The 10,986-nt window shown below is 46.5% G+C and overlaps 1 protein-coding gene across 1 annotated transcript in view; it reads right to left on the minus strand.

Moving 5' to 3' along the window:
* fkbp5 (FKBP prolyl isomerase 5) overlaps window positions 1-10,680 on the minus strand; it is a 64,309-nt gene extending 53,629 nt beyond the window's left edge. Inside the window, exon 1 of the mRNA XM_061932863.1 lies at window positions 10,609-10,680. The gene's annotated coding sequence lies outside the window, so the exon portion shown is untranslated. The remainder of the gene's footprint in view (window positions 1-10,608) is intronic.
* Between the last annotated feature and the right edge of the window lie 306 nt (window positions 10,681-10,986).

Below are 10,986 nucleotides of genomic sequence, written 5' to 3' on the forward strand. Positions count from 1 at the left end.
AATGTCTTCGTCTATGACGTCATCACCAGTGGACGGGATGACGTCATCCGCGCGGGTCTCCAGCTGACTGACAGCCCAATCGGTGAACTGTTTGGCAAAGTGAGTGATGGGATTACCAAACATCGGAGGAGGGGAATCCTGGGCTGCTTGACTGTGTTCCGGAGGGAAGAATTGTGGGATAGGTGCGTCTTTGCCGCGAGCCGAAGTCTTCTTGGTTGACTTCCGCTTTCGCTGACGCGTACGGGCTGGCTGTGAGCGGACATCCCCGGGCCAGATGGAGTCGATATGGACCAATGAACCGTCAGGCCCCCACAAAAGGTCTTCGCGCTCCAAAGGGGAATACTGGAGAGTCTCTCTCTCCATCGCCTTTAAGACCAGCCACGTCCCGTAGCCGGAATCCTCCACGCCCTCTTCGAAGAGACTGTCTGCTGTTGGTTTTCTGTTACGGTTGCGAGGCATTGTGATGCCGGAGGTCGTCTTTTCAAGATGCAGAGGGATGTCAGGAAGTGGCTTGCAGGTGAGAATAAATGATTTATTCTGAATGCAGAACAAAATGCTGCGCGGTGCACCACGGCACGGAAAACAAGAGGGTAGCAAAGATGCTAATATCAAAAAATGTAAACTATGAGCGAAACTAGGAGCGTAACTTGTTGCGTAGGAGCAAACAAAACCAACAGACCGAATGAGGCCAGCGCGTAAACTAAATAGCCCTCTGATTAGTGCCCGGGCAACAGGTGCGCGTCCGGGACACTAACCAGAGGCAGGTGACTCTAATCTGCCGTCATGGCAACAGAAACAAACTCAAGAGGTGCTGAAAAACACAAGTGACTTGAAAACAAAAACAAAAATATGATCCGGGCAGCGGATCATAACAGTAAGTTTATCTTTATTATCATCAACAGAGGAGAAGCAATCTTGCATGTAATAGTTCCCAACATAAAGCGATCTTCGAGCACTGAAGAGTGCTCGAGACAAGGCATAAATAGGACACATGCTGATTGGCAGCAGGTGTGGACTGGCTGCCAATCAACAGCAGATGAGGAAATAAACACAGCGCTCAGTGTGACAAGCAGGAAGTGGAAACAAAACAAGAGCACTAACAGGAAGTGAATACCAAACAAGGAAACAAACAAAAGGAAGTGACAGATCGTCACAGGATCCACCCACCCCCGCCCTCTAAGGGACAGATTCCAGATGTCCCCAGGAATCAAAAACGGCGTGGCGCAGTGGGATAGTGGCCGTGCGCAACCCAAGGGTCCCTGGTTCAATCCCCACCTAGTACCAACCTCGTCATGTCCGTTGTGTCCTGAGCAAGACACTTCACCCTTGCTCCTGATGGGTGCTGGTTAGCGCCTTGCATGGCAGCTCCCTCCATCAGTGTGTGGATGTGTGTGTGAATGGGTAAATGTGGAAGTAGTGTCAAAGCGCTTTGAGTACCTTGAAGGTAGAAAAGCGCTATACAAGTACAACCCATTTATCATTATTTATTTAAAGCATTCAATAGTCAAAGGAGGGCGGAGGGTGGACTTGGCGGAGGGTCACCAGGCCAAGTGTCCCCACAGCCAGCGAGGGAGAGTCAGGTGGCGTCGACGCGTTGAACGCCGCTGCAACTGGTGAGACGGGCGACCACGGAACGGCCACATCAGTGGAGGCGGAAGCGAGCGGTACCGGAGCACCAGCAGCTGCGACGGTCCACACAGGGGCTCTGCGGATCGCTGCCGACAGCGCAGAGGAAGTGCACAACACGGCCGCATCTTTGGCCGACAAGGAGTTTGCGCAGCCGGCAGCGACGATGATGACAGCGTCGTGGGTGGATCCGCTGCCGACGAGGAAGATGGCGGCACCGTGCAGCGTCCCGCAGGTGACGTGGAAGATATCCGCGCCATGCGAAGGCCCGCCAGAGAAGATGATGTCATCGTGGGAGGAGTTGATGACGACCGAGATGACAGCGTCGTGGGCGGAGCCGTCGACAATGCTGACAGCATCATTGGAGGAGCCGCTGATGACAATGCCAGCGTCGTGGGTGGGTCCGCTGCTGACGATGAAGATGGCTGCGCCCTGCGAAGGCCCGCCGAAGATGTTGTCTTCGTGAGAGTAGGCGGCGACAACGGGGATGACAGCGGCGTGTGCTTCACAGCACCTCTGCCGGCAGTATCCCCCCCTCCACTAGGCGGCTGCCAGATGCCGTCCACCACTGGGAGAAGGAGTTCCCGGTTGTCGGTGTTCCCCGGTACGAAATCCAGGGAGGGGCGGAAGGGGGCCAGGAGGAGGGTCCCTCGCCGAGTCCCAACAGAAGGACAGGAAGGACATCACGGTGGGCTACACCGGAGCCTTCGCCAGACTGGCAGGAATAGCGGGTGCTGGCGGCGAGAGCAGCTGTGGTGCCGATGCTGGAAGCAGCCTTGGAGCAGGAACGGGTGCTGGGGGCTCAGCCAGTGTTGGTCGTCGTGGCGCCGCGACCGGCTTAAGACGTGGGGCTGCGACCGGCATGCGACGCGGTGTGGCAACCGGTGGTCAACGCGCCAGAATAGGCGATCGCCGTGGAGCCGGTACGGGAGGTTGCACAGCAGGCGACGGGGAAGATGGCGGCAGTGACCAAGCACAGTACAAGCGCATATCGCTGTAAGAGATGGTCATTACAACAGGGATGTGGGGGTGAATATACGACATTTGCATCTCAGAGCAAGTACAGTATAAGGTGCCAATAATGCAATTGGGATTTTGAGGTAGGCCAAAAAGTGCCGTCTGTGGGTCAAGAGTAATGGGGGTATTAATAATCTTACTAAAGGAAATAAAAATATCTGACCAGAATTTCATGAGCCGAGGGCAAGTCCAAAACATGTGAGCATGATTCGCCGAAGCCTGGTGGCACATACTCATTGTTTCTGTCTGGGAATATTTTTGCGAGTGCAGCATTGATATAATGTGCCTTGAAAAGGACTTTACACTGCAACAAGCCATGCTTGGCACATATAGATGAGGAATGTACCAGATGTAATATTGTATCCCACTTTTCATTTGAAAGTAGCAACACTCAGGTCCTGTTCCCAGGAGAGCTTAACAGAAGTATTGGGGGACAGTTTCAGGGAGCTAATTACAGTATATCTGAGATAAGGGAGTCCACCCATTTCTGGTTGAATGGGATTATAAGGTACTGGTCAATTTCGGCGGTTGGGGAAGTGGGGAAAACATTTTTGAACAAAGTGTCGAATTTGGAAAAAGCAAAAAAGGTGAGTATTGGGCGGGTTGAATTTAGCAGACTGATGAAAACGAGGAAAACATTTGGCCTACATATAAATAATTTTAATTGTGAGGCCCTTGGCTGCCCAATCTCAAAAATCAGGGTCTAAGTAAGCTGGAGGGACCAAAGTGATTGTCTAAGATCGGAGCACAAGTGGAGTCCATACTGCTTTCAAAATTGGAACCAAATTTTAATGGTGTCAGAAAAAAACAGCTTGCTGGAGATGTTGGATATCTTAACAAGAAGTTGTGAACAGATAATTGAAGAGAGTGAGTGCCTGCATGAGGAGATCTCTGCATGGACCCAGGGGGGAGAAACCAAAAGATAATTTTCGCAGTGCTATAGGCCCAGTAGTATTGACGAAAGCCTGGCAGAGCAAGGCCAACCTCCGATTTTGGTAACTAGAGGATTGTCTTCCTAAGGCGAGCAGGTTTGTTGACCCAAAGAAAGGAACTCGCGGGTCGATCCAGCTTGACAAAGAAATGTTTACTTATAAAGATTGGAATATGTTGAAAAAGGTATAGTAAGCTAGGTTAAAAAATATTTTTTATCAAATTAACACAACCAGCAACTGACAAGGAGGGGTAGGCAGGCTCATCTGGATAAATCAAGTTTACACTTGTCAAGTAGTGGCTGAGAATTTTTACTTAATACATTTTATGAGTGTTCGTAACAAATATTCCCAAGTATTTGAATCCTCCAGAGGTCTCTTAAAGGGAAAAGCAGTCTGAGGGATAGCTTTTGCCTAGGTATTAACTAAAAACAGCTCACTCTTTTGAAGGTTTAACCCATAGCCAGAAAACCTGCTAAAACAGTCTAGTATATTAAGTATAGTGGGGAGGTAGGACAGCGGATTGGAACTGTACAATAACAGGTCGTCCGCATACAATGACATTTTATAAACTTGGCCGTATCGAACAATGCCTTCAATTTTGGGGTTGCAACGGAGCTAGATGGCCAGAGGCTCAATGGCCTGTCTAGGTTAATGTTTAGAACCCAGTAAAAACCCCCTCTGATGAATAGATGGTGATCATCCAGATTAGGCAATTTAGCAAAGAAGTCATGAAAAAAAGTTTCATCGTCTCAGTTTGGAGTGTATTTGGAAGCTAGAATAACAGGAGTGCTCTGCAGAGCACCTGGGACTATAACAAAACGGCCTTTTGTGTCTGATATAGTGCGTGACAGTTCGAACAAGACAAATTTAGAAATAATGATGGCGACCCCTCGAGCCCTATCGGAGAATCTCTAATGAAACATGTGGCTCATCCAGGCTCTTTTAATACGGGAGGTTTCAGAAGGTTTGAAATAAGTTTCCTGTAAAAATATAACCCTTAAGGTGCTGTAGACGTGCCATTACTCTACAGATTTTGATGGGTTTGTTCGTGCCCTTTGTATTCCAGGATATTTCAGCGTAAGCCTTTAACAGACTGGCTCATAGTGGTGGAGACTTAAATAATGGTACCATAATGAAGCCATGTGGATTCTCTGTCCCTGAGATAAGGGGATAAGATGAAAGGCAAAAAAAACACAAACACGACAAATACAGTGACCAAACCTTTAGTTGAACCTTAATACAGACTTTCGAGCATCTACGCTCAAAACTTCTTTGTTATCTAACATTTTGTAGGGCCTCACATCCCACCACTTATCTTAGAGCCCTGATCATTACAAACAGAAGGATTGGGGAACAGTAGTCTAGCAATATAAACAAAATTACAAGAAGAACATGTGCAAACAACGTCTTCTCTGGGACATATACATTTTAACAAATCTAAAGGCCATAGAGGTAAAATGTTCTATTCACTGATCATGTATGAATATAGCTACATAACTGAACATTACATTTATAATTAAACTTTAAGGACACTTGTTGTGAATGGCAGAAATAAATTGTTTTGCTTCGTCCACTGAGGAGAATTTCTTCCTACCCACTTCCTTGGTTATGATGAATATTTAAGGCCAAGCATGGAGAGCTTTGAGAGCATCTACTGATATTTGCCTTTTTGTTCCAGTAACTCCAGAGCGTAGTCCTCAAAAACAGCAATCTGCGACCCACAGTATTGGAGCTTGCCTCTCTTGGATCTGGCCTCCCGTATGATCATCTCCTTCTACTGGTAACGGTGTAGCCTGATGATGACGGACGGCCCTTGGTCTCTCCCCCAGGTTAGGTCTGGCAGCTAGTGCTCTGTGTGTGCGGTCAAGTTCTGGTCGCGAAGGCAGTTCATCCTCAATAAGAGCAGAGAGTGTGAAAGTAGTGACACACTCCCTAATCACATGGATGATTTGCCTGTTGTGCCTCATCACCTCAGCAGGGAACCTCTGGTGCGTTACCAGTGGACTGGGTGCCCACAAAGGTTGGGGTTTTACGCAACACAGCACATGGATCACAGCTCTCAGTGACATGGGAGATGGCGCTGTGCATGTCCAACGCAGACAAGTAGCGCCCCACCACCATCCTCCATTGGCCCGCCGTGGCAATAATACACTCCCGCGTGGAGGCCATCGGTGTATATTGGCAGACCACCGAGAGGCCATCTTGGCCTAATGTGGCGACATTCAGGTAGCACCTGATGTCACAGACAGTCGTAAGCTTCCTTGACAGACGAATGCCCTGTCGCAGGTGGGTGCCAGTGAGCTTGAGGTCCAGACACTAGGCCTACAATGGCAACCAGGCCGACCTGCTGATAAAAGGGTAGCTTCTGGGCACCGGACACAACATTGTTGGCATTGATGTGGCACACAGCCGAGGCAGGTGTAGATGAACGCACACACTTGGCAGGTTGGGTTGTCAAACTCTAAGGCATTGCAGCTGGCGAAGTCCGAGGGGAGAATGGACGCACCCGCCACATGCCTGACATGCCCCCATGAAGCGGCTGGCCGTCAACAGGAAAGCGGTGACGCGGGACTAGCTGAGAACTTGTCCCGACATAATTTCTCAAAGGCCTGAACTCACGGCTTGCTATCCGTCAACATACACGCCTTGAGAGTGGACCATATGATTTAAGGGGCGAAATGCTTCACTGCAGCCTCGACCTCGCAGGGTAGCCAGGAATTTGGTATTCTACACAGCTTTGCTTTGAAGTATCCCACTAGTTTGACTGTGTCACCAGATGTGATGTAAAGGGTCTCGGACAGCTCCATCGATGACCACCAACAATTGGTCATCTGGACGCGGCAGTGATATCGCCCGTGCAGACAATAAAGCCTCCTGGGTACGTTGAGAAGTACATCCCAACTTGTATGTCCAAAGCACGGCCTCTTTTAACTTGCGTACCGCCACAACGTCACAAAGGCGGCGAGTAGTGTAGAGCAGATCTTGTATGTGCCAATTAACAACCGCATGGCTGTAACTGTCTGCAGTGGGGGGCAGGCAAACAGTACAGTGACACGGTCTGGGCTCACTTGTGTAGTCCCCTGACGCCACACCCAGCCCAGGATAGTAGTCTCCATGGGTGCCACAGTGATTTTGGTGGCAAAGACATTCAACCCACAGCATCGTAGGGCAGCTAGGACCTTCTCCCACACAACATCAACTCCTCCAAAGTGTCGGCTCCGCAGTATAAGCCATCAGCGACCTTAGCCATACACCCCTGCACCGGTAGGTCGACAAACACTCGACATGTCAGCTCCTCCAGCGCAGTCTCCGATCCGGACATGCCATATGCGCAACATACGTACACTTTGACACTCTTGAACGGTGTGACGCCGCCGCAGTATTTCCATGAGTCTCTGGACAGCGTGATCTGTTGGAAGGCCTTAGTGAGGTCCGTTATGATGACATATTTCAATTGCGCAATCAGGCGAAGAGTGGAGTCGACGACAGTCATTAGTGAGGTTTGGTGCTTAATATAACAGCCCATGTCGGCGCATGAGTCGGAACCTACCACTAGGTTTCTTGATGAAAAATGATGGGTTGACATACTCCATGGACGCGCCAACATCTTCAGGTTTACGGAACACGCCCATCCCCTCCATTTCGTCCAACTGCGCCTGTAGCTCTTGCAGATGGCCTCTAGAGTACGGAGGGATCCTTCCTTTGCGCTGTGGGAGCTGGACTGGACCCATCTTCACTCTAGCCTGGAAGGGACCAGCAGCGCCATTGTACCCCTTAAAGCATGGGTCATACTCTTTGTGCAGCGCCAGAAACCGTTTTTTAACAGTGGGGGGAATGATGCTGTTTGGGTCTGCTGAAATGAGATATAATGAAGCCTCCAAACAGGGAAGGCCAGGGTGGTCACGCATCGGCGACATGGAGAGTCCTCGGGTCTCAAAGGTAGGGTCATACGCAGTGTTGGGTTAGTTACTGAAAAACAGTAACTAGTTATAGTTACTAGTTACTTCATTTCAAAAGTAACTCAGTTACTAACTCAGTTACTTACACCAAAAAGTAATGCGTTACTGTGAAAAGTAACTATTTAGTTACTTCTTTTTTTCTTCTTTTTTTTTTAAAGCTCCAATTAATGCCCTTTTAGCCTTTATTTCAGTACTGTTATTGCACTGGAGAATAATACAATCTGTTGATCAACTTGACATACATTTGTATCACTGAACTCTGCTAAGCAATGTGGTCGACATACAACACACAAAGACAAAGATATGTTACAAAGGCCAATTTGTTTCTGGCCAGAACAAATTGACAAAACTATTTTAAATAGCTGCAACATAACATACATAAGTAACAAACAGCATAATAACAGCATAGCTGTAAAGCAAGAAAGGCACACACTACATACACAAAGCCTAACCAGGCATTTTTTCCTCAAGATATTCTGACACAAAATCATGTCTGAAGCCCAGAACACTCTACACATTTCCCCAGTTTTAGTTTAGAGATAAGGAAAGATTGGCCTGGCCCACTAGCATCCCTCTTTATGATTGACAGAGTGTGTGTACCTTCAGTTCTGAAATATGAGCAGAGGCAGAGTTAATCCTTACGTGGTGAAGTGTCATTGGAGTCTCTGTCTCTCTTTACTAGCTTCGTCGAAGCATGTTGCTATGTAGCTTGTTTCAGCAGATTTGAATTGCTGTTTTGGGCAGTAGATGGCATCTTTGATCCAAAGCACAATTTACATTTAACTAAATTGTTATTTTCTTTGTGCTCGACAAAAGAAAAGTAGTGAAAATATCTCCATGTTAGCAAACTCGACTTCTGGCTCCGCCATGATCAGACACGCCCCCCTCCCCCCTCTCCTCCCTCCACACACTCACACTCACACACCCACACAGAGCGCGTGTCTCTCTCTCTTCTCCGGCTTGTGACACAAGAAGAATCAGAACGACACAGCAGCCCTCCGATAAAACACACTTTATACTACAAAAAAAGTAACGTAAAATAACGCAGTAACGCATCATGTAGTAACGGTAACTGAATTACTGAATATAAAAAAATAACGCGTTAGATTACTAGTTACCGCCGAATCTAACAGCGTTACAGTAACGCGTTACTTTGTAACGCGTTAGTCCCAACACTGGTCATACGTCACCACAGATGGTGGCTTTTGCAAATGAGCTGGTGAAGTTGAGGACAAGGATCTTGTCTGCCACGCCCCATAACAGTGTGGGGCACAGCCATTGATGTTTATCCAACTTGGCGTGTAGGGCCTGGTCGTGAGGTTCGACCAACAGCTCCCTGTCCAGGTTGGCAGCTCCAACTCGATGAAGTCTCCCGGCCACACGGTGGACCTCACCAGGGAACGGAGCACATGCGCATGTGCAGCATGTCTGTCGGCTTGAGCTGTCCCAGAGCCATAGTAAAACACGTCCTCCCCCAGATGAATATGTCGCCTGGCGGGTCTGATCAAGACGTCATTATTTTCCATGAATGGAATACCCGCCAGCACATCAGAGTTAAAGTCTTCCATGACCAGGCCCTCAAAGTACATACTGTGCCCGTTCCTCTTGAAATACATCCTGACTTCACCCATGACTTTCAGTGGGGACAAACTTTTTAGTCAACTGTTTTAGGAGGTTTCTGTTTACCAGTTGTCTCAAGCAGGCATCATGTCACGTAATTCAATTGTCTTATTTTGGGAACATTCTTGTTAAACAAGTAGGTTTCTATTTTATCATACCATCAGCCAGTGTTACTTTTGACAGCAGTTTTTTATTTAGTTTTAGTCATAGTCTTTTGACGAAAATTTATTTTAGTTTTAGACATATTTTAGTCCAGTAAATATATTTTGTTTTAGTCAAATTTTAGTCGACTAAAATTACAGTACATTTTCCATCCACCCATTTTCTACCGCTTGTCCCTCTTGGGATGGTGGGGGTGCCTGGAGCCTACCCCAGCTGCATTCAGGGGAAACAGTAAATGTTATCGACTAAAATACAGTATAAAGTATAACGACAGTGCAACTTTGAAGTTGTCTTGAAAGCACTTTTATTGATTTTTATTGCAGAGCGTCTCAAAAAACTAAACTCACAACGCCATGAATTAAAGTACATTTCACACTAACATTATTGTGTTAATATTTTAGTTGAAATGTTGTATTTTTTTAAATGCTGATTAATATATGACAAAAATGTCACATAAAAAAAAACTAGATTTATTTGAGATTGGCAGGCAAGCTTGCCTATAGGTACTAGACAAGCAGTGGTTGAGAAAGCTGTCTTGCTCCTTCTCTACTGTTTTTAATAGTAACAATAATTCAGTACAGTATAAGTCATTTGAAAATATTAGTTTAGGCCTACTTTCTGTTGCGTAAATGTCCTGATAATTAGCCTGCAGATGGCTCTTCAAGTTGGTTGTATTTTTACTGGACAAAATCAAGCCACAGGGTTTACAACATGTCTTGTACTGTCACAAAGGTGAAATGTGTTCATATATCTTCTATTTCTTCCAGTTGTAGAAGACACATTGAAATTATATTTGTAACAATAAAACATTTTATATCACAGTTGTTGTGACCAAAATGATCACGGTTATTGTTGCAGTATTGTGGAATGTGTGACGATCTGTCACTTCATTTCTGTTTGCTTCCTTGTTTGATGTTTATTTCCTGTCAGCGCTCTCATTTATGTTGCATTTCCTGCTTGTCTCCCTGAGTGCTTGTTCCCCTCATCTGTCCCTAATTGTCAGCCGGGCACACCTGGTTGCAGTCTGCAATCAGGCGGCTAATTATGCCTGCCTTGCCTGTTCCTCGGTGATTAATTATGTTTAGACCTTTGCATGCATGACTGCGTCTCCCTACTTTTTTTTTTTTACTTGTTTTAATTTTTAATTATTTTTAATTTATTTTTTTAATCCACCTTTTTTTATTGGCATTTTCAAATAGACAGAAAAAAGTGCAAGTCGAAACAGTACGATTTTAAAGTCAGTAAATTATTCACAAGCGTCTCCCTACTTTGAGTAAAATAAAAACTCTTACCTTCCCTTTGTCCTCCTGGTTCCTGCATCTTGGGGTCAAAACTATTGCAGCTATGCGGGTTCATGACAAAATCCTCCAGCACTGAGGAACAGGAGAGGCAGGCATAAATAGCAGCCTGATTGGCAACTGCAACCAGGTGGGCCGGGCTGCCAATCAGGGACAGGTGACGGAAACGAGCGCTCAGGGAGAGATGCAGGAAATGCAACAAAAATAAGAGCGCTGACAGGAAATAAACATCAAACAAGGAATCACAACCAGAAATGGAATGACAGATCGTCACAGAATGTGCTCAAAAAGCTTTTTAAACATAACTAAAATAAATAGACACACTGTTAGAAAAGCCACTATTGTGCACGTCTTGTATTTCTTATGCTTCAC

Source organism: Nerophis lumbriciformis, linkage group LG38 (genome assembly GCF_033978685.3).
Source record: "Nerophis lumbriciformis linkage group LG38, RoL_Nlum_v2.1, whole genome shotgun sequence".
Lineage (NCBI taxonomy): Eukaryota > Metazoa > Chordata > Actinopteri > Syngnathiformes > Syngnathidae > Nerophis > Nerophis lumbriciformis.